The 20,805-nt window shown below is 44.7% G+C and overlaps 1 protein-coding gene and 1 pseudogene across 4 annotated transcripts in view; both read left to right on the top strand.

The window, feature by feature from the left end:
• The window catches only part of SHANK2 (SH3 and multiple ankyrin repeat domains 2), a 607,737-nt gene that overhangs the window by 400,546 nt on the left and 186,386 nt on the right, over positions 1 to 20,805 (top strand). The window lies entirely within an intron of this gene.
• Positions 9,326 to 9,444, top strand: LOC148474678 (5S ribosomal RNA; annotated as a pseudogene).

Genomic DNA, 20,805 nt, shown 5'->3' with positions numbered 1-20,805 from the left:
CTTTTGTCAAGCCCGTTGTTCCATTGCGCAGGTAGAAAACTTACTTGTGTCTGCACCCCTGACTGAAAGTTGTCAGCCAGTTCTTGGTCCCCATGGTCACTTTGTAGCAATGGTTCTCAGGGCCTGATTTAGAGCCGCTCGTAAGCGGCCGCTCGTTTGCTCCGAGCGATGTTCGCACAACTGCGCATGTGTATGGGTCGTAATGCGCATGCGCCAACCAGTCATTGCGGTCGGAAATCGAGCGCTCGCAAAATAGCGAGTGCCTGCTAATTTGAGTGACAGGATAAGGCGTTTGTGGGTGGTAACAAGGGAAGGTGCTTGAAAACGGGGAGTGGAGATCCGAACGCAGGCGTGCCAAATGGTCAAAACGGGCGTTTTAAGGGTGTGCATAATTAACAAAGCAGCGTCATCGGCCACGTCACTTGGTTGTTTCTTAGCCTGAACTGTTCGCATGATTGCGGTACGAAAATCCAACCACAAGCACTGCGAGCAGTTCAGACGCCTTTCGATGTACTCGATTAATCTAATAAATAGCGGAGATGACGTAGGATGCGAGCGGCCAGGGGTCGTCTTTACAAAATAGCGAGCGCATGTTTCGTTCGCTCGCTCAGACATAGAGGCGTCAACAGACCGCAAAGAGCGAGCGCTCAATTTAAATATTCGGCCCTTTTTTCTGAACGAGCGAGCGCAAATAGCGTCCGGCTCTGAATCAGGCCCTCAGCCTCAACCCTCACGTTTTCCTAACAGGTCATTTATGAGGATTCCTGTCGGTGGAAGCAGGTGGGATCATTACTGACCCAGCAAAAATAGAGTAACCCACCTGTGCATGATTAATGAAATCACAGAACAGGACCTGTTGGTGATAGTTTAGGACTGAAGTTGAGAACCATTGGTTTATATTTCAACTAATACCTTGCTTTTATCCCAACAGAGGTATTAATAACGTTATTAACATTTGTATAATGCATTATTGATTCACAGTGGGACCATGGGCTTCAAGGCAGATTTTAAACGTTTCTTTAAAGAACCTTTTGTGTTAAACCCTTTCCGTAGCAGACTGAGGTGTCTGGTGAGCAGTACATAATGTCACTTACTTGTGCCACACTTAGGACACTTACAGCAGTGTCCAATTATCACTTCTACAGTCCGATCTATTCTCACAGACTAATACAGTGGTTCCCAAACTTTCTCAGTTCAAGGCACCCTTAGGGACTCCTAAGTCAAAATAATTATAGAGCAGTCCCGGTTTTAAAGTAGTTGGGTAAAAATAACGTAATAACTATTTAAAAAAGAAAGTGAAAAACCTGTGTTATTCATACTAAGTGCCCCCCCATTTCTCTCCCTTTGCCCCCTCCATGTCTCTCCCTTTGCCCCCTCCATGTGTCTCCAGTATCCCTTTGCAACCCCCTCCAAGTGTCTCCTTTTGTAGCCCCCCTCCCATCCCTATAGTTCCCTATACGGCACCCACCCTGTAGAACACTGGCACTCAGCACTATGTGCTTCCCGCCCCCCCCAGGCTCCACTCACCAACCCGATCTGCCCCGCCCCACTGTAGTTCCCTATGAGACCCCCTCCCTATAGAACACTGTGGCACGCAGCACTATGTGAGCGCCCCCCCTCACCAACCCGGCCCTCTCCACTATAGTTCCCCATGCTGCCCCCTCCGTAAAGTATAGCTTTTTCTCATTGCAGCTCCCCCTCCCCATTACTTACCTTTAGTAGCGACGATCACCAGCGAAGTTCAGCTCCGAGTCCTCAGATCATCCAGGACCCAATTTAACAGTAGGCAGCCTCTCTGTCTGTTACTTACTACTGCCAGCTCCCGCACACTCCCCCACACTGCTCACCTCACCTCCCCGATCCTCTTCCGCCATGGACAAAAAAATAAATAAAAAAGACAGGCTCGTTAGGACACCGGCCTCGGCACTCCAGTGACAGCGCTGCAGCACCCCAGGGAGCCGCGGCACACAGATTGGGAACCACTGGCCTTCTAGATAAACTGTGTTGGCGATCTATGACTGCGCCTAATCTCAGTATGCATGTAAAAGGGATGCAATCGGGACCCCGGCTCTTAATCCCGACAGCCAACTTCCCGACTGCATTATCCCGGCGGGAGTTAAATGAGGCCTGTCATTTTCCCGACGCCAGGACACCGGCGCCCAGCATCCCGATTGAAGGGATGCCGGGCGCTGCGAGCGGACAATCGCGCGGGGGGGGTAGGTTTAGGGCACCCGGGGGGGACTTAGGGTTAGGCACCCACCCGGGAGGGTTAGGGTTAGGCTAGGGGGAGGGAGGGTTAGGGTTTGGCACTTAGGGGGGGGTTTAGGGTTAGGCACTCCTAAGGAGGGTTAGGGTTAGGGGGTTAGGTTAAATTAGTTTATACTTACCTTAGCGACTATCAGGATTTCCAGCGCTGTCGGGCTTCCACTGCTGGGAACTCTGCTTTTGGTCAGCCAGGCGCTGCCGGGAATCGAACTGCCGGCCAGAGGGCCGGCGGTATTTCATACCGATCCCGTTGGGAGTGTGGGCGGCATATGGCAGGGTCTATGGGTCTGATTCTGAGACGGGATCAAAGTAAAACAATAAATAAGCAAGTAACGTTACACCAGAACCATGCTGCCCTGCAGGCGGGGAGATGGAAAATGAGAGATTTAAAGCAGGGGTCTTCAAACTTGGCCCTCCAGATGCTGTGGAACTACACATCCCAGCATGCACTGCACATAGTTTTAGCATGCTGTTATATCAAAAAGGTGGCAGTGCATGCTGGGATGTGTAGTTCCACAGCAGCTGGAGGGCCAAGTTTGAAGACCCCTGATTTAGAGAGTGAGTGTTGGGGGGTGTCTTAGCTGAACTCTAAATTGCAACATTTTTGGTCTACATGCAAAAGCAGCCGGTACCCTGCGTGCAAAGTTAACAAATGCACCCCTTGTATTGCAGCATGGTTTGTTCCAGATACAGAGTTACTTGCCTACTTTGCGTTGCTCCCAACTGAGAATCTGCCCCTATATCTGCCTTCACTATGGCATGACTGACTTTCAAGTATCCACCTTAGTCCCCTGCCGTGCCCACATATATTAATCACACTTTTCCTACAGATTAACTGAGCATGAGAGAAGTGTCACATCAATCCCACCATATTCATATCCACATTATATTTGCCAACACCCTGATTCCACATTGCAAACAGCGACCAGTTAGTTTGCTGCACACTTGTTTTCTGAATGAATGTTTTACTACTCTACACTGTGTAAATGATTCCTGTACCACTGTCAGTGTATCTCTATACCACTATAGTATCTACCATTGTTTCACACCTATACATTTTTAAAAATACTTTATCCTAATTTTAAAGCGCTGCAACTTTAACAGCTCAAACTCCTTTTGTTTATAATGTACTATTGTAGTTTTGCCTTTACATCTACCAGCACTGTTCTTCCTTTTATCTGATTTTTAGACATGTGAACCGTACTGTTCCTGTATCTCTCGCCCATCATGACTACTACTGCTCCCCCTCCCCAATACCCTCATCTACACTGTCTCTTTTCTTCTACTCCCTTGTGGTGCCATATAAATAAAGGATAATAATAATGAAATTCACCTTGTATGAACTTCACTACCCCCAGTCCTTCCCCCACCCCTCTGATGCACAGGTATAATGTAGGGGTAGTGAGGTTTTGAAAAGTGGAAGGTAGAGTGTTCATCATGTCCTCAATGGGCTGCACATATCCCTCTAGTGACAGGTTATGTCATGGGCACTTCATACTCTAGCCTGACACTGACTGTGTGTGAGTGACTAGGACAATATGGAGCAGTGTGCTAGGCAACATCATCATACATGGCAATAAAGACTTTGGCCCTCATTCAGAGGAGGTCGCATAATGCGAACGGTCGTTCTGAATGTGGGCGGCCGCTTGTGTTTTGAAGTGCGGCCTCCTGGTCGCTAGCTAAGCTGTGGGTTACCACCCACAGCTTTAGCGAACGACCAGGTTGATGGTCACCATCGCGACCATCGGGGCTTGTGACGAGACCCTAAGGTTGGGTCTCAGCAACCGCAAGCCCCAGGGAACTTCCTGCTCTGATCGAGCAGGAAGCTCGCCACTGACATCACTGCTGATGTCACTGCGGCTGCCCACAAAACGGCATGCGTTCCTTAAGGAACGCCTCCGTTTGTGAAACCACCCCCCTCTCCCCGCCTACTAAACGGGGCGAGCTGTCGATCAACATCGACAGCCGCCCCGTTGGTAGCGAGCCCCGGAGCGAGAGAATTTCTCTCTCGCTCCGGGGCTTGCACACGCACAGTGCGGCCGATGCGCGTGAGCAGGGCCTAAACATCGACCCGCTTGCAAGCGCTCAGCGCTTGCGAGCAGGTCTGAATAAGGTCCTTTGTCTTGTGCTTGGTTCATCTATAATTTCAAAGCTGGGTACACACTATACGATATATTAGCAAACCTTGAGATCAGCGATGAATCGCAATGACCATCGTATAGAGTGTACCTCCAATTCATCGTAGGATGAATTTACGTGGTTGCATTTTCCCGTATGATTTGCTGCAGATCAGGTGGGACGATCCGACGTACGATGCGGTGCAGGAACATTAATTCTGTAACAATATATTGTGACATTGTACAGCAGATCGTGTAGTGTGTACGCAGACACCAATATATTGTTACATTGTACGGCGGATCGTGTAGTGTGTACACAGACACAATATATTGTTACATTGTATGAGGGATTATGTAGTGTGTACGCAGATACAATATATTTTTACATTGTATGAGGGATTGTATAGTGTGTACTCAGACACAATATATTGTTACATTGTACGGCGGATCGTGTAGTGTGTACACAGACACAATATATTGTTACATTGTACAGCAGATTGTGTAGTGTGTACGCAGACGCCATATATTGTTACATTGTACGGCGGATCGTGTAGTGTGTACACAGACACAATATATTGTTACATTGTACGGCGGATCGTGTAGTGTGTACACAGACACAATATATTGTTACATTGTACAGCAGATTGTATAGTGTGTACGCAGACACAATATATTGTTACATTGTACAGCAGATCGTGTAGTGTGTACGCAGACACCAATATATTGTTACATTGTACGGCGGATCGTGTAGTGTGTACACAGACACAATATATTGTTACATTGTATGAGGGATTATGTAGTGTGTACGCAGATACAATATATTTTTACATTGTATGAGGGATTGTGTAGTGTGTACTCAGACACAATATATTGTTACATTGTACGGTGGATCGTGTAGTGTGTACACAGACACAATATATTGTTACATTGTACAGCAGATTGTGTAGTGTGTACGCAGACACAATATATTGTTACATTGTACGGCGGATCGTGTAGTGTGTAAACAGACACAATATATTGTTACATTGTAAGGCGGATCGTGTAGTGTGTACGCAGACACAATATATTGTTACATTGTATGAGGGATCGTGTAGTGTGTACTCAGACACAATATATTGTTATATTGTACGGCGGATCGTGTAGTGTGTACACAGATACAATATATTGCTACATTGTAAGGCAGATCGTGTAGTGTGTACACAGACACAATATATTGTTACATTGTATGAGGGATTGTGTAGTGTGTACGCAGACACAATATATTTTTACATTGTATGAGGGATCGTGTAGTGTGTACGCAGACACAATATATTGTTACATTGTACAGCAGATCGTGTAGTGTGTACGCAGACACCAATATATTGTTACATTGTACGGCGGATCGTGTAGTGTGTACACAGACATAATATATTGTTACATTGTACGGCGGATCGTGTAGTGTGTACACAGACACAATATATTGCTACATTGTATGAGGGATTATGTAGTGTGTACGCAGACACAATATATTGTTACATTGTATGAGGGATTGTGTAGTGCGTACGCAGACACAATATATTGTTACATTGTACGGCGGATCGTGTAGTGTGTACGCAGACACAATATATTGTTACATTGTACGGCGGATCGTGTAGTGTGTACACAGATACAATATATTGTTACATTGTACGGCGGATCGTGTAGTGTGCTTCTTTCTGGAACCATATATATATGTATATATATATATATATATATATATATATATATATATATATATATATGTGTGTGTGTGTGTGTATATATATATGGTCAAATGGTAGGCGGCACTCACGGGTCTTTTAAGCAAAGACAACTGACAACTGTGTCAAACCTTGTCCGACGTTTCAGTCAGTAAAGACTTTTATCAAGAACATGAAAACAATTGTGTAATGACATACCTTTATACCAGAACATCACGGGTGATAGGTGCTGCCTCCGTGTGCTGACCGCCGGGCGCATTGGGAATGACGTCATTAGCACGTGTCCAGAGTCCAGCGCGGCCGCAACACATCGTCACCACCAACGAGGTGACGTCAGGCGTCCAGACGCACGCCTCAGACATTATGCCCGACTGTCAGAACCAGCGCCCCTGCGGTCAGGAGGCTGAATAACACTTATGTTAAATAATAATAATAAAGTATTAACCGCAAACGATTGCACTGTGTAGAAGAAGAAATGTGTGGAACATACCTTAGAAGTGATATAAGATGTATCTAAGGAATAAAAAACAGTGAGAAGAGTGTGAAGAAAATGAAATCAATTAGAATAAAAGAGATTATCCCACCTCGTAGGATGAATTTACGTGGTTGCATTTTCCCGTATGATTTGCTGCAGATCAGGTGGGACGATCCGACGTACGATGCGGTGCAGGAACATTAATTCTGTAACAATATATTGTGACATTGTACGGCAGATCGTGTAGTGTGTACGCAGACACCAATATATTGTTACATTGTACGGCGGATCGTGTAGTGTGTACACAGACACAATATATTGTTACATTGTATGAGGGATTATGTAGTGTGTACGCAGATACAATATATTTTTACATTGTATGAGGGATTGTGTAGTGTGTACACAGACACAATATATTGTTACATTGTACGGCGGATCGTGTAGTGTGTACACAGACACAATATATTGTTACATTGTACAGCAGATTGTATAGTGTGTACGCAGACACAATATATTGTTACATTGTACAGCAGATCGTGTAGTGTGTACGCAGACACCAATATATTGTTACATTGTACGGCGGATCGTGTAGTGTGTACACAGACACAATATATTGTTACATTGTATGAGGGATTATGTAGTGTGTACGCAGATACAATATATTTTTACATTGTATGAGGGATTGTGTAGTGTGTACTCAGACACAATATATGATTCTTTGGTCAGGCTCACGGGAACAATTTGAACATTATATGACACTGGTCAATCAAATGCATGATTTCATAAAATTTACCTATGAATGTGATCATCAAGCAGTACATTATCTGGATGTGTTGATAGAATGGAAGGGTACAGAGTTTGAAACCAAGATCTACCATAAAGCCACTGATTGTAACACTCTGTTACATGCCAAAAGCCACCATCCGACTGCCTTGAAGAGGGGACTTCAATTCTCCCAGTTTTTACGCATTAGAAGAATTACTACGAATGATGAGACAGCTGCTTTGGAAATTGATGATATGACCAAAAAGTTAATTGGCAGAGGTTATTCCTCCAGAGATTTGGCTAACATCAAAAGCAAAGTCATGGCGATGACACAACAGGAACTATTTACTTCAAGAGTCAAAAGTAAAAAAATCAATAAAACTATGGCCCTCATTCAGAGCCGGACGCTATTTGCGGTCGTTCGTTTAAAAACAAGGGGTGGCTATTTAAATGATCCGTACGCACATTGCAGTGTGTTCACACCTCTAAGTCTGAACGAACGAGCAAAACATACGCTCGTTTATTTGTTAAAAACGCCCCCTGGCCGCACGCATCCTACGTCATGTCCGCTATTTATTAGATTAATCGAGTACATCGACCAGCGTATGAACTGCTCGCTATTCTTGTGGTTGGTGTTTGCTACCACAAATTTGCGTGCAGTTCTGGCTATAAAATAACCCAGTGACGTGGTCAATGACGCTGCTGTTTTAAATATACACACCCATAAAACGCCCGTTTTGACCTTTAAGCACGCCTGCGTTCGGATCTCCACTCCCCATTTTCAAGCACCTTCCCCTGTTACCACCCACATACGCCTCATTCTGTCACTCAAAATAGCAGGCACTCGCTATATAGCGTACAAAGGATTTTCGGCCGCACTGACTGGTTCGCGCATGCGTACTAAAAAGCGTACGCATGCGCAGATGTGCAAACATCGCTCGGAAAGAGCGTACTGCCGCTAACGAGCGGCTCTGAATGAGGGCCTATGTTTTTTACGAATAAGTACAATACAGCCAGCAAATTCATAAACCACACCACTAAGACCCTTTGGCCGATCATTAACTCTGATGCCAGTATTAAATCTTTATACAAATCAAATATTATGATGTGCCATGAAAGAGGGAAAAATCTCAAGGATTGGTTGGTCCATAATGACATTTCACCACCATCGCTTATTCCAGTTTCCAACTTTTTATCCAGAATACCAGGTTGCTACAGGTGCACTGGGTGCACCACTGGCAGCTATATGGAACCTAGTAGGTACATCATTCATCCGCACTCTGGCAAACAAATCCCGATTAAACATATCCTGACGTGCACGAGCAGATATGTGGTATACATGCTAAGATGCCCGTGTAGCCTAGTACATATAGGCAAAACCACTCGTACTTTCAAAGAAAGGATGGCACACCATCGTACTGCCATTAGACAAGCTCTAGCAGGAAAAGAGATTGACCAACCGGTGGCCCGCCACTTTAAAGAGAGACAGCATTCCTTGGCTACCATAACCTATAAAATCATCGACCACGTACCCCCCCTTAGAAGAGGAGGTGACCGAGAGAAACGTTTACTCCAGTTGGAAACACAATGGATACATAAACTGAACACTGTTACCCCTTGTGGACTAAACAAGACTCTATCTTTTGCATGATATCTATAACGAGGACCTTCCGGGCACATGAACACTGAATATGACCGTTTCTTAGAAGCTACAACTCTGGAAGCGATGAACTTTTTTGTTTGGATTTGACTACACATTCTTATTTTTTAAATTTTTTCATGTTTTTATATTTTTTCATTCTCTTCACTCACATTTTTTTTTTAAAATTCTGACAGCTATAAACCTCATATTCTTTATTTTTCAGTTTTTATCTCTGAGATGCTGCTTCCTTTTTTTATGGCCTCATCATAGTGGCTATTTATACGGTATTGGCAACAAATGTTGGCACCGGCCTCCACCAGCATATCCTTACAGATGAGTTCTTATTTACAGACATACCATACTGGCTATGCCCAAACTCGATTGATCTTGGAAGCCAAGCAGTATTGGGCCTAAGTAGTACTAGGGAGGGAGACCACCTAGGAAGATTAGGTTCTGTAATATACCCTTACCATCTACTTCGGAAAGACTGGTTAGTTGGCCTCAAGTGATGCCATGCGTAAGTTGTCTAGTATAGTCTACATCATTAGTGGATGTGTAATTTTTACATCTTTCACCTTTTGATTTAATCGTATTCGTATTCTGATTTTTGAATAATGCTGTTTTTTGAGATAGTCTAACTTTATATAAGTTTTAATATCTTTTGACTTAGCGCCGGGGGCGGGGCTTAGCGTCGGTGGGGGGGTAGTAGCGGTGGTCGGTCGGCGCATGAGCGGGCTCTTAGTCGCGGTATTTTTTCCGAAAATACCGCGACTAGAGTGCGGATGGGATCCGCAGGGACAGAGCTTTATCGCAAGCTCTGTCCCTGCAAGGGATTTATAGTAAATCCCTGTGATATTGCCTGAATTAGCAATGCGAATTCACTCGGTAATATCACACTACAATCCGCATTCAATATGCGGATTGTAGTAAATAGAGCCCTATGTCACTTTACGGTGGGATAATCTCTTTTATTCTAATTGATTTCCTTTTCTTCACACTCTTCTCACTGTTTTTTTATTAGATACATCTTATATCACTTCTAAGGTATGTTCCACACATTTCTTCTTCTACACAGTGCAATCGTTTGCGCTTAATACTTTATTATTATTATTTAATATAAGTGTTATTCAGCCTCCTGACCGCAGGGGCGCTGGTTCTGACAGTCGGGCATAATGTCTGAGGCGTGCGTCTGGACGCCTGACGTTACCTCGTTGGCGGTGACGTTGCGTTGCGGCCGCGCTGGACTCTGGACACGTGCTAATGACGTCATTCCCAATGCGCCCGGCGGCCAGCACACGGAGGCAGCACCTATCACCCGTGATGTTCTGGTATAAAGGTATGTCATTACACAATTGTTTTCATGTTCTTGATAAGTCTTTACTGACTGAAACGTCGGACAAGGTTTGACACAGTTGTCAGTTTGATTCTTTGCTTAAAAGACCCGTGAGTGCCGCCTACCATTTGACCTTAAATACACTGCTCCTTCGGAGCATTTTGGATGGCACCTGGGCCAATTTATGGATTGCTTGAATGTGGAGTGCCAGCCCATATGACTTTATATATATATATATATATATATATATATATATATGCTATGTTTGAGTTCCGGGCCACGTCAAGATGCCTCTGTACCAGGCTTGCCTACCCTCCCGATTTGGCCGGGAGCCTCCCGGTTGTCGGGTGCCGCTCCCGGCCCCCCGGAAAGGCAGGCAAGCCTCCCGGAAGCTTGCGAACCTCCCGACCTCCCCCCCTGAAAACAATGGAAGCCCTCGCAGCGGGGGGCCCGGTGACGCGATTCGCGCAAGATCGCGTCATTGTGGCTCCGCCCCCTGCTTCACAATGCTGAAAATATCAGCATTGTGAAGAGGGGGCGGAGTCACGATGACGCTATCGTGCCGCCCCCGCCCCCAGTGTGCCACCAAATGGCCGCCCCCGGCTCCGCCCCCAATGGCCGCCCCGCCCCCTGCTATTAGCTGACAATCAGCTCCCTCCCGGAAGGCTGGAGCTGATTGTCGGCAAGTATGCTCTGTACCAGTGTCCCTAACGCTACATGATGATAGCACCCACTTTGAGTCATATAATTGCATACTGTTGTGATAATGATAATAGCGTATGCATTAATATATCTAAGTTGAGAACCAACTCACCTGGATGTACCACAGAATATTCCAGAGAGCACTATAGGAACCAGTACACCCTCCCAATGCTGGTCCCATCCATGCCTCTCAGAACAGAAATATAAAATAGTGGATGCTCAGATCAAATGAATGGTCTCACAGGTGCTTGAAAAGGGATGGGTTAAATCTAGACCTTCATTTTCTATTCTTTCTTTCTTTCTTTCTTTCTTTCTTTCTTTTTCTCCAATACAATTCAATATATGCAATTTATTAAGCAGTATTTTACAGCAGTTTGTCCTCTGGAGTTATGGTCCCGAACATGAAAATCTACAGTGTACGCAGTCTACATGCCGTTATTGATTATCAAGTTATTAAACAGAAGATGTAGCCCCTCAGGTTCATGATATTTTCCCAACAATGCTTACAACAGTTTGTTTATTGTTCCATGTTTAAAACCTTGGGGCAGCTAAGATAGTACAGCTTAGTTTGGGAGTCTCAGCGATCTATATTCAATGTTTTGACAATTGCAAAGTCTGCTACACAGTCCCGCGAGCCCCTCAGGTGTTAGATCAGTAAAACCGCTAACACTGCAGGCGTTGGGAGCTGCTCGCCAATGTGGTGTAACCGGGAACTGGCCGAGCGTAACGCCTATGTACTGATAGCTGATTTCTCACCTCTGTTCCTCCTCACATCCAGGGTGCTGACGTACATCTGTTTAGGAATGTCTTATCATTTTATATGATGTGGCCGGAACCCAGCGTCAATGTTCATAGCACTGGCAAGTTCTGCAGATACAGTGGGGGGGCTTATTTTTCCAAACTAGTGAAAGGGAAAATGGCTGTGTTGCTATAAGCAACCAAAGTCCCAGTGTTCATTTTTTAGCGCAATAACAAACATGGCTGCCGTGCGCAAACTTTTCCCTGATTTATTTGCTTATAATGATCATGAGTATTTAGATCTATTTAGCTCCCTATAACCTCATCATATAGAATGGTGGCTATTGGATTGCGACAATATGCTCCTCCTATTCCGCCGCGCTTTTTGTGCATCTGCAGGAACAATGTCATGACGGAACCCGGCAATGCAATTATTGCTGCTGCAATCAGCGAGAAAAGAGAACAGAGGTCAGCATTCGCCAGGTCTGCATGCCTATTGGAGTAACTATCCTGACATGGGTAAAATGATACATTGTCCTGAAACTACATCCCTCCCTCATCACCGCAAGTAGTGGCAATAAGAGATGTTAGTTATTGGGGCAAGTCTTTGGGAATTAATAAATATTAATTGGGAATTAATAAATATGCCCGTCATAATTTAATTGTTTCTGCAGATTATCAGTAGTTATATCTAATAAATAAATATATAGGGGGGGTGGGGAGTCAATCAACCATGATATTGTTTTGTTTCGGGAATGAGTGCTAGAGCTATTCAATTGTCGGCAGATGCAGTTTTACCTTGACCAATGGGCGAGTTTTAGCCGCAGTAAACAGCATTTTACGACTAAAGTTACAGGCGCAATGCTGGAAGCGCACGTGGTAATACCACAATTTACATCGCAGCACTAGTTAAGTTGGTTTTCTCCTCGTACCTCAGGAGGCTGTGAGCAGAATTCCTCTAGTCGCCGGTTTACAGCTCGGGCCCTCATTCCCAGAGCTCTTTCACATCGTGTTCAATTGAATCCCCCCCCAGAGAGAGATTATTTAAGGTGAATCATGGGGTGTCTGTGTCACAATACCAAAAATGTGGAGAGCCATTGAACTAGAGATTCCAGGGAGGCATGAGGCATTGAGTGCCTCATGTCCCATTGATGTCTGTAGTTTGTAGTGAATAACTAGGCTCTCTATTTCCTGCTCCTGTCTCCATAGAAACCCATGCTCATCCATTCCACCACAAGGGCAGCCATATAGGACAGTTTGAACTAGTTAATTGTATCAGAGATCTGGGTAATGTAGAAGCACATGGCCCAACCAGTCTGCCCATTTTCCTATTAGCCATTAAATGACTTACTAATTGGATGCTGGTGGAAGGAATCTCTGCTGTACGCTGTAACCCTTCATTCACCTTTCTCCTGGACAGTTACGTCTATTAATGGAGGGCTGATTTACGTCAGGGCAGTTGCAGAATTCTCAGTTTAGCAGATGCAGGGCTTCCTTGTGCAACTAAGTGAATATGTGTCATTTTAGGATACTTGACTTTACTAGAACATACATTTCCAGCGACAGATGTATCGTGATCATGCCTGCAATACAGGAATATACCTAACATTCACTGCCTGAGGTGGTTCCCACCCCCTGCCTTACACAAACGACCATAAGCACTTGTATCTGTGCACACTTGTAGACAATTATTCTAGTTTTTAGGGACTATCTATCAATAAGATGAATATCACTATCATATTGGGCGTTGCGGTCCAGGTAACATCATCATGCAGCAGCATCCAGGGGAGCAAATCCGGAACGGCTGTATTAGTTGCCTTGGCAACCCAACAATAACATAAACAAACACATAATATTAAAAACAATGATCGTGGAACTCATTAGCACAAACCATCATAACAAAACTAAAGATAGGATCCTCTGCTTATCGACGAGGCAATGCACAGGCAAGAATAGTCGTTAGTAAACAAATATGTCAGATTGCAGGATACACAGACTGTATACTTAAATCAATCAGGGATCAATGAGAAGCGTTGCAATCCAAGCGATTCATTTACACCCTTTGGGCTTAGGGTATCTAGTTTGTTGATTCACTGACATTCTAATTGTAACCGTTGCTTGGGCCTATTCCCACCTCTAATGCTAGGCGGAATGTGATCAATAATTCTGAATCGATTGTCCCGCTACCCCATGTCTGGCCATCAGGCAGTGTCGGGCCACTGGCTGGTAATATTATATATCCCATACCCAACCCTCTGGAATCATCAGAGAGGAGGCCACCCTGATTTTATCTACTTGTCCACCTTATTATTATTATTTTAAGAACTTTATTTTTTCAGACAATGCACCTGTTCCCATGGGAACGCCTCCGTCTGGGCAGCCACGTCCCCGGCACGCCCACCAAAGGGGGCGTGCTGTCACTCACCTACGACAGCACGCCCCCTTTGTAGCAAGACCCGTCGCTATCCGGGTCTCGCGCATGCGCACGACGGAGCCACCTCCGTCATGCGCATGCGCACTGGGACAACATCGACCCGCTTGCAAGCGCTCAGCGCTCGCGAGCGGTCTGAATTAGGCCCATAGAAACATAGAATTTGACGGCAGATAAGAACCACTTGGCCCAGCTAGTCTGCCTAATTTTTAAACATTTTATTACCTCAACCCTTACTGATCCTTACTTCTTCTGAAGTATATCCTTATGTGTATCCCATGCATGTTTAAATTGTCTACGTAGCCTCTACCACCTCTGATGGGAGGCTATTCCACTTGTCCACTACCCTTTCTGTGAAGTAAGTTTTCCTCAAATTTCCCCTGAACCTACCACCCTCCAGTTTTAGAACATGTCCTCTTAATCTATGTTTGACCAGATTAGGCAAATATATAGAACTCTTGCTGCCAGTTTTTTAACTCACCTGTGGATAGGGATCACCATCGGTGGACTGTCCATCGATGGTTCCAGCGGTGAGTACTAATAATGGCACTGAACCATCAACGGTTTGCGCCATTCAATGGCCACCACTGCTGGGGGCCACGGAGAGCCATGGGTCAATCAATCTAGGGGCGTGGCTTAGCGAACGCTAGGGCGGGGTTAAGCTCCATGTCAACTAAAAAAGAAAAACATCTGGTTCTACTCTTCCATTGATGGCAGGGAATCATTGGATCTCTGACCATTGATGGCAAAACCATTGACCATCTTTAGTTAACCATTGATGTTTGATAAGTATCGATGGTCGATGGCCATCCCTACTTGTGGAAGTTCTTGGAAGGTAGGCCCAGGAGGTAAGTAAGTGCATGGGGCTTAGCAATGTAATCACATTAGCATGTATAAATCACAATAACCCAAGTGGAACCCTCTCCCACCCTTCACCCATGGGTGCGTTTGCTGGAATTACATCTTTAACATATGTACCTTCGGAGGGGAGTCTGGACCTGATTCAGACCCGGTCACAAGCGCTGAGCGCTCGCAACCGGGTCGATGGTGGCCCAGAGCGCATGCGCACGACGGAGCCGGCTCCGTCGTGCGCATGCGCAAGACCCGGACAGCGACGGACACTCCGTCGCTTTGGGTCTCGCACCAAAGGGGCGTGCTGTTGTTGTTGCGTGACAGCACGCCCCCTTTGGTGGGCGGCCGGGGGGGTGGCTGCCCAGACGGAGGAGTTCCCATGAGAACGCCTACCGTCTGGGGCCGGCCCCACTGACATCACAAGTGATGTCAGTGGAGAGATTCCGGCTCTGTTAGAGCCGAAATCTCTCTGGGTCTCGTCGCAAGCCCGATGGTTGCAGTGGTCTTGACCATCGCGACCATCATCATGGCCACTCACTATAGCTGTGGGTGGTCACCCACAGCTATGCGAGCTGCTAGGATGCCGTTCTAAAAAAAAAAAAAAGACCGGCCCTGATTCAGAGCGAGCGCTCTGTCAGAGCGACCGGCTCTGAATCAGGGCCTCTGTACACGAATGTCTATTGCCTCTATTATAGTTTTTGTCATTACCCTTACATGTATTTATTTTTTAAATATGCATCTGGGTATTTTCTGCCCAGCATCTTCCTGCATCCATAGGGTGACTTGTCCCACGGATAAATCTGCAGCAGAATGTAGTTCCTTGGCATTACAGTGCATCCGGAAAGTATTCACAGCGCTTCACTTTTTTCCACATTTTGTTATGTTACAGCCTTATTCCAAAATGGAATAAATTAATTTTTGTCCTCAAAATTCTACACACAATACCACATAATGACAACGTGTAAAAAGTTTTTTTGAGATTTTTGCGTGTAGAATTTTGAGGACAAAAATGAATTTATTCCATTTTGGAATAAGGCTGTAACATAACAAAATGTGGAAAAAGTGAAGCGCTGTGAATACTTTCCGGATGCACTGTAGTTTTGAGAGATGTTGAGTCGTTCAACTTTATTTGCATGATTACACACATTTATCAATCAGCCTCAATCCATCGACTGCATATAAAATCAGATTGGCCCCCTGAATTGAAGCTGTTCCATAGACCTTCAGTCACACTTATTTTGTTTTATTACCAATTCAATAAAAAAATAATAATTTAATCTAATGATTTTATTGTAACCAAAAAATGCAAAGGGTCATTAATTAGACCACTTTAGCTGACTATACACCAGACCAACTTTCCCCCAACCATCCAACTAGTTGTTTGGATAGAATGAAAATTCGGTAATATATGGGAGACAATAACAATCAGCCATTTGCTCCCAAACACTGGAAAACGGAAGAAAGCTGTTGTTTAGACAAGTTGTTTAAATAAAACAGTTAAAATAAAACCAATTTGCCTGAACGACCTTTTTCGTGTTTTCTGGTATTTGGGAGTAAATTGCTGATTGTCATTTGCTCCCATATTACCGTATTTTCATTCCAACCAACCAACGGATTGGATGGTTGGAGGAAAGTTGGTCTGGTGTACAGGGGCGCCGAGAGGGGGGGGGGGGCGGGTACAGTTTACCCGGGCCCGGGCTTCCAGAGGGGCCCGGCGTGGGCCCGGGTCTGGCGCCGCCCCCCCCCTCACTTCCTTCCTCCCTCCCTCTGTAGCAGCCACAGCAATCTCCTATGCCTGAAGGGGGGAGCGATCACACTGATCGCGCCCCCCACTGGCTTTGCGCCGGGCTGAGGGGCTCACAGCCGACGTGGGATATTATGGGTGTAGGGTGTGCAGTGCAGGGCCCCCGTGGACCCAAGGGCCCGTTTGTCCCCCGCACCCATTATAGATACGCCCCTGACTACAGTACTTCTTTTTCAGCAAAAAACATTACTTTCTGTCATTTTCCCACACATACAGTATGTACATATGCATGTAACAGCCCTTTGCAACAAAATAAGTTCACTACTTCACTATTACCTTTATTAGGGCTCCTACTACTATTATTCTATATTGATTCCCAGGGTCACTGAAGCTATTTATGGGGTACAGACTGATTTCCGCCAGTTTCACTTTGTAAAACATTCGCCCATCGGCGTTTTCGCATCTTTTACAATTGAAAAGGGTGAAAAGCGGGGACACGCATGGAGAAAACATTGCGTCAAAACAGGCGAATGAGGTGAAATCAATCCGCTTTTCTCCAGACGGCACTTTTCACGGCCCTAAGTGAGGCAGTACTATTAATGATAAATTGCATAGCAGGTACACTTATAATGGGAGGATTCCTAACTGCTTTAGTAAGCTACATACAAGTGTCCGTCCTTTATGGATTGTTCAGGTTTACAGGTCTGACTTTCCAGATTCAATGGCGCATAAAGTATATTTCATCTTATTTATATTCACGGGCTGCACATACAGATTTGTACATTGTACTCACATGTAGGATAGATGCAGGTGGGTTGTCAGAGCCTTTTCATGAGCATTTGCTGCAGTTATATAATCATTTGCTTTGTCGGTGGAAGAAATACATAACAGAGCTTCTATAACAGCCGAGGCTCTGTATATAATCGTGTCTTGGGTATATATATATATATATATATATATACACCAGGGCAAGATCTTGTACAGTACATGTCCTCCTGCAACTTTTTACTAAATACATTCCATATTGTTCTAGGACCCTGCTTTTCAGCCATGTCTATATATCATCAGGTAGATAGGTTTATATTCTTTGTCCTGGGATAGGACCCAATACTAGTTTTTGGATACAAACTGTTTCTACTTCAGGGTCCATAGGGGGTCCACAGGGTTGACCTTGGGGTATAGCTGGATCTGGATCCACGGGCACCACGCAGTTAAAGCTTTTGCTGCTCCCAGGATTTACTTAGGTCCATCCTCCTCTATACCCCGCCCCCGAGCCACAGGCACCTCAGTTGGTAAGCAGCCAAGGCCGGAGGAGGAGACTAAACAGAGAGAAGGAAGACTGGAACACACAAAGAAACCATACTCACAGAAATGGGAGACGGAAAACCGGTGACCAGCAACACAGCCCATTTGAAGCCAGGTGCGTCAGGACGGGCGCCCTGTGGACCCTATGGACTTTGTAGAAACAGAGATAACAAAAGTTCTTACCATATCTCTTGTTATCCAACACAGCTACGCTGTGTGAAATTCTTATTGGAGATAAGTCTTCCTCGTAACATAATGAGATGGTAGGTATAATGACACTGTAGGAAGCCAGAAAGTTATAATAAAGCTTTTGGTTAACGTTGCATGAGGTCGTACAAACTAACTGGGAGTTTTGATCAATCAGGATGTGTTCCTTGTTTTCATATAATGGTGAATTTATATAACACCAGAGGCAGATGATTCATCAAGCACATTAGGTACTGGGGCCAGTGAGCTCTACTGGGCCCGTAATATTCTAGCCGTTGTGTAGGAGTAAAGCTGGAGTGAGGAAGGGGGGCCAAACCAGTAACTAGCCTGTGGCCCCATTGAGTAGTAATCAGGCTCTTGGAACAGATGACGGCCCATCACTGCTAAGGGCGTGTTGCCAGCAGTGTAATGTGCATGTATGGCTTGTTGTGGGTGATACATTGTGTCTGTCTTGTCCACTAATGGACCCGATTCATACAGTGATTTCACGTACAAATAATATCTACTTCACACTGCAGCTTGTCTGCTTAATACCTTTTCAATCACAGATGGCATTGATTTAAGTCACGCTGCGTCCGGAGAGACTGCGCGAGGCTTGTGCAGGTCTGTGGATTAGTTGTTTCTTGATTGTTTGTGCGATGACAATAACGTCAGTGGCAGCTTATTGTTACCGCAATCACTCATAAGATGGTTAGCTGTCTTTTAATTATGGCTTCGGAATATGGCACAAACACAATGATCTGGTTCAATTTATCAGCAATTCATGCGCTTGTGATGGTGTCTCAGTGACCAATGACGCTTGCTGCTATTGATCATTAATTTATATGTCTATGATGGGGATTATCCAAGTAATAGGCGGAAACAGCAAGTAGAAGCAAGGACACAGTGCAATTGTATTGCGCAAACTACATCACCTACATAGTTTTACAAGGGGCAGTTTTAATTGCATGGAAGTATATACATAGGTTAGAAGGGGCTGATTTTTACATACATGAAGTTGCGTGTACATACAGTGGTATGCAGTCGGGATGCCGACGGTCTAAATGCCGCACGTCGGCATCCCGGCAAGGGTCTAATGACGGGCGTCGAAATCCCGACGCCTGTCATTTTACATACGCTAGCAGCCCGACGCCCGGCATCCCGATCGAAGGTTTACCGGGTGCGGACAGCCGTGCGCGGGGGAGGGGGTGTGTTAGGTTAGGCTAGGGGAATTGGAGGTTAGGCACCCCAGGGGGGAGGTTAGGGTTAGGCACCCCCCCTGGGAGACTTAGGTTTAGGCTGCGGGGAAGGGTAGGTTAGGTGTAGGCACTTAGAGGGGGGTTAGGCACCCCTAAGGGAAGGTTAGGGGGGGTTAGGTTAGTTTGTACTACCTTAGCTGCTGTCGGGATCTTCACTGGTGTCGGTCTTCCGTCGTCGGGATTTGAACCGGTGGTAAATCATACTGATCCCAAGGTAGGTAGGTAGGTAGGTAGGTGTGTGTGTGCGTGTGTGCGTGTGTGTGTGTGTGTGTGTGTGTGTGTTACATACATTTTGTTTATAATTCCACAGTGTATTGTAAAAGTATAGTCCATATACAACAAGTGTAACACTGAATCCAGAGTTGTAACAGTCAAATGTATCCAACAATCAATCTATGTTGTTCTTGTTGTAATAAAATTGCACCACACGGAATCTCCTGATCACATCATATCATAGCACATCTCACCGCCCGCTGGCCGACGTTTAAGGACATCTGGGAGTCCCTTTTTTTCAAGACTGCATACAATGTATATGTATTTTTTGAGCACAGGTCAGAAGGGGACTACATTATAAATACATGGAAGTATGTACATAGGTTATAAGATGACTACATTATAAATACATGGAAGTATGTACATAGGTTATAAGAGGACTACATTATAAATACATGGAAGTATGTACATAGGTTATAAAAGGACTACATTATAAATACATGGAAGTATGTACATAGGTTATAAGAGGACTACATTATAAATACATGGAAGTATGTACATAGGTTATAAGAGGACTACATTATAAATACATGGAAGTATGTACATAGGTTATAAGATGACTACATTATAAATACATGGAAGTATGTACATAGGTTATAAGAGGACTACATTATAAATACATGGAAGTATGTACATAGGTTATAAGAGGACTGCATTATAAATACATGGAAGTATGTACATAGGTTATAAGAGGACTGCATTATAAATACATGGAAGTATGTACATAGGTTATAAGATGACTACATTATAAATACATGGAAGTATGTACATAGGTTATAAGAGGACTACATTATAAATACATGGAAGTATGTACATAGGTTATAAGAGGACTACATTATAAATACATGGAAGTATGTACATAGGTTATAAGATGACTACATTATAAATACATGGAAGTATGTACATAGGTTATAAGAGGACTACATTATAAATACATGGAAGTATGTACATAGGTTATAAGAGGACTACATTATAAATACATGGAAGTATGTACATAGGT

The sequence above is a fragment of the Taudactylus pleione genome, unplaced genomic scaffold (genome assembly GCF_031769625.1).
Source record: "Taudactylus pleione unplaced genomic scaffold, aTauple2 ptg000820l, whole genome shotgun sequence".
In the NCBI taxonomy this organism is placed as follows: Eukaryota; Metazoa; Chordata; class Amphibia; order Anura; family Myobatrachidae; genus Taudactylus; species Taudactylus pleione.
The sequence above is the reverse complement of the archived record's forward strand: the minus strand, read 5'-3'. Positions and strand labels throughout refer to the sequence as shown.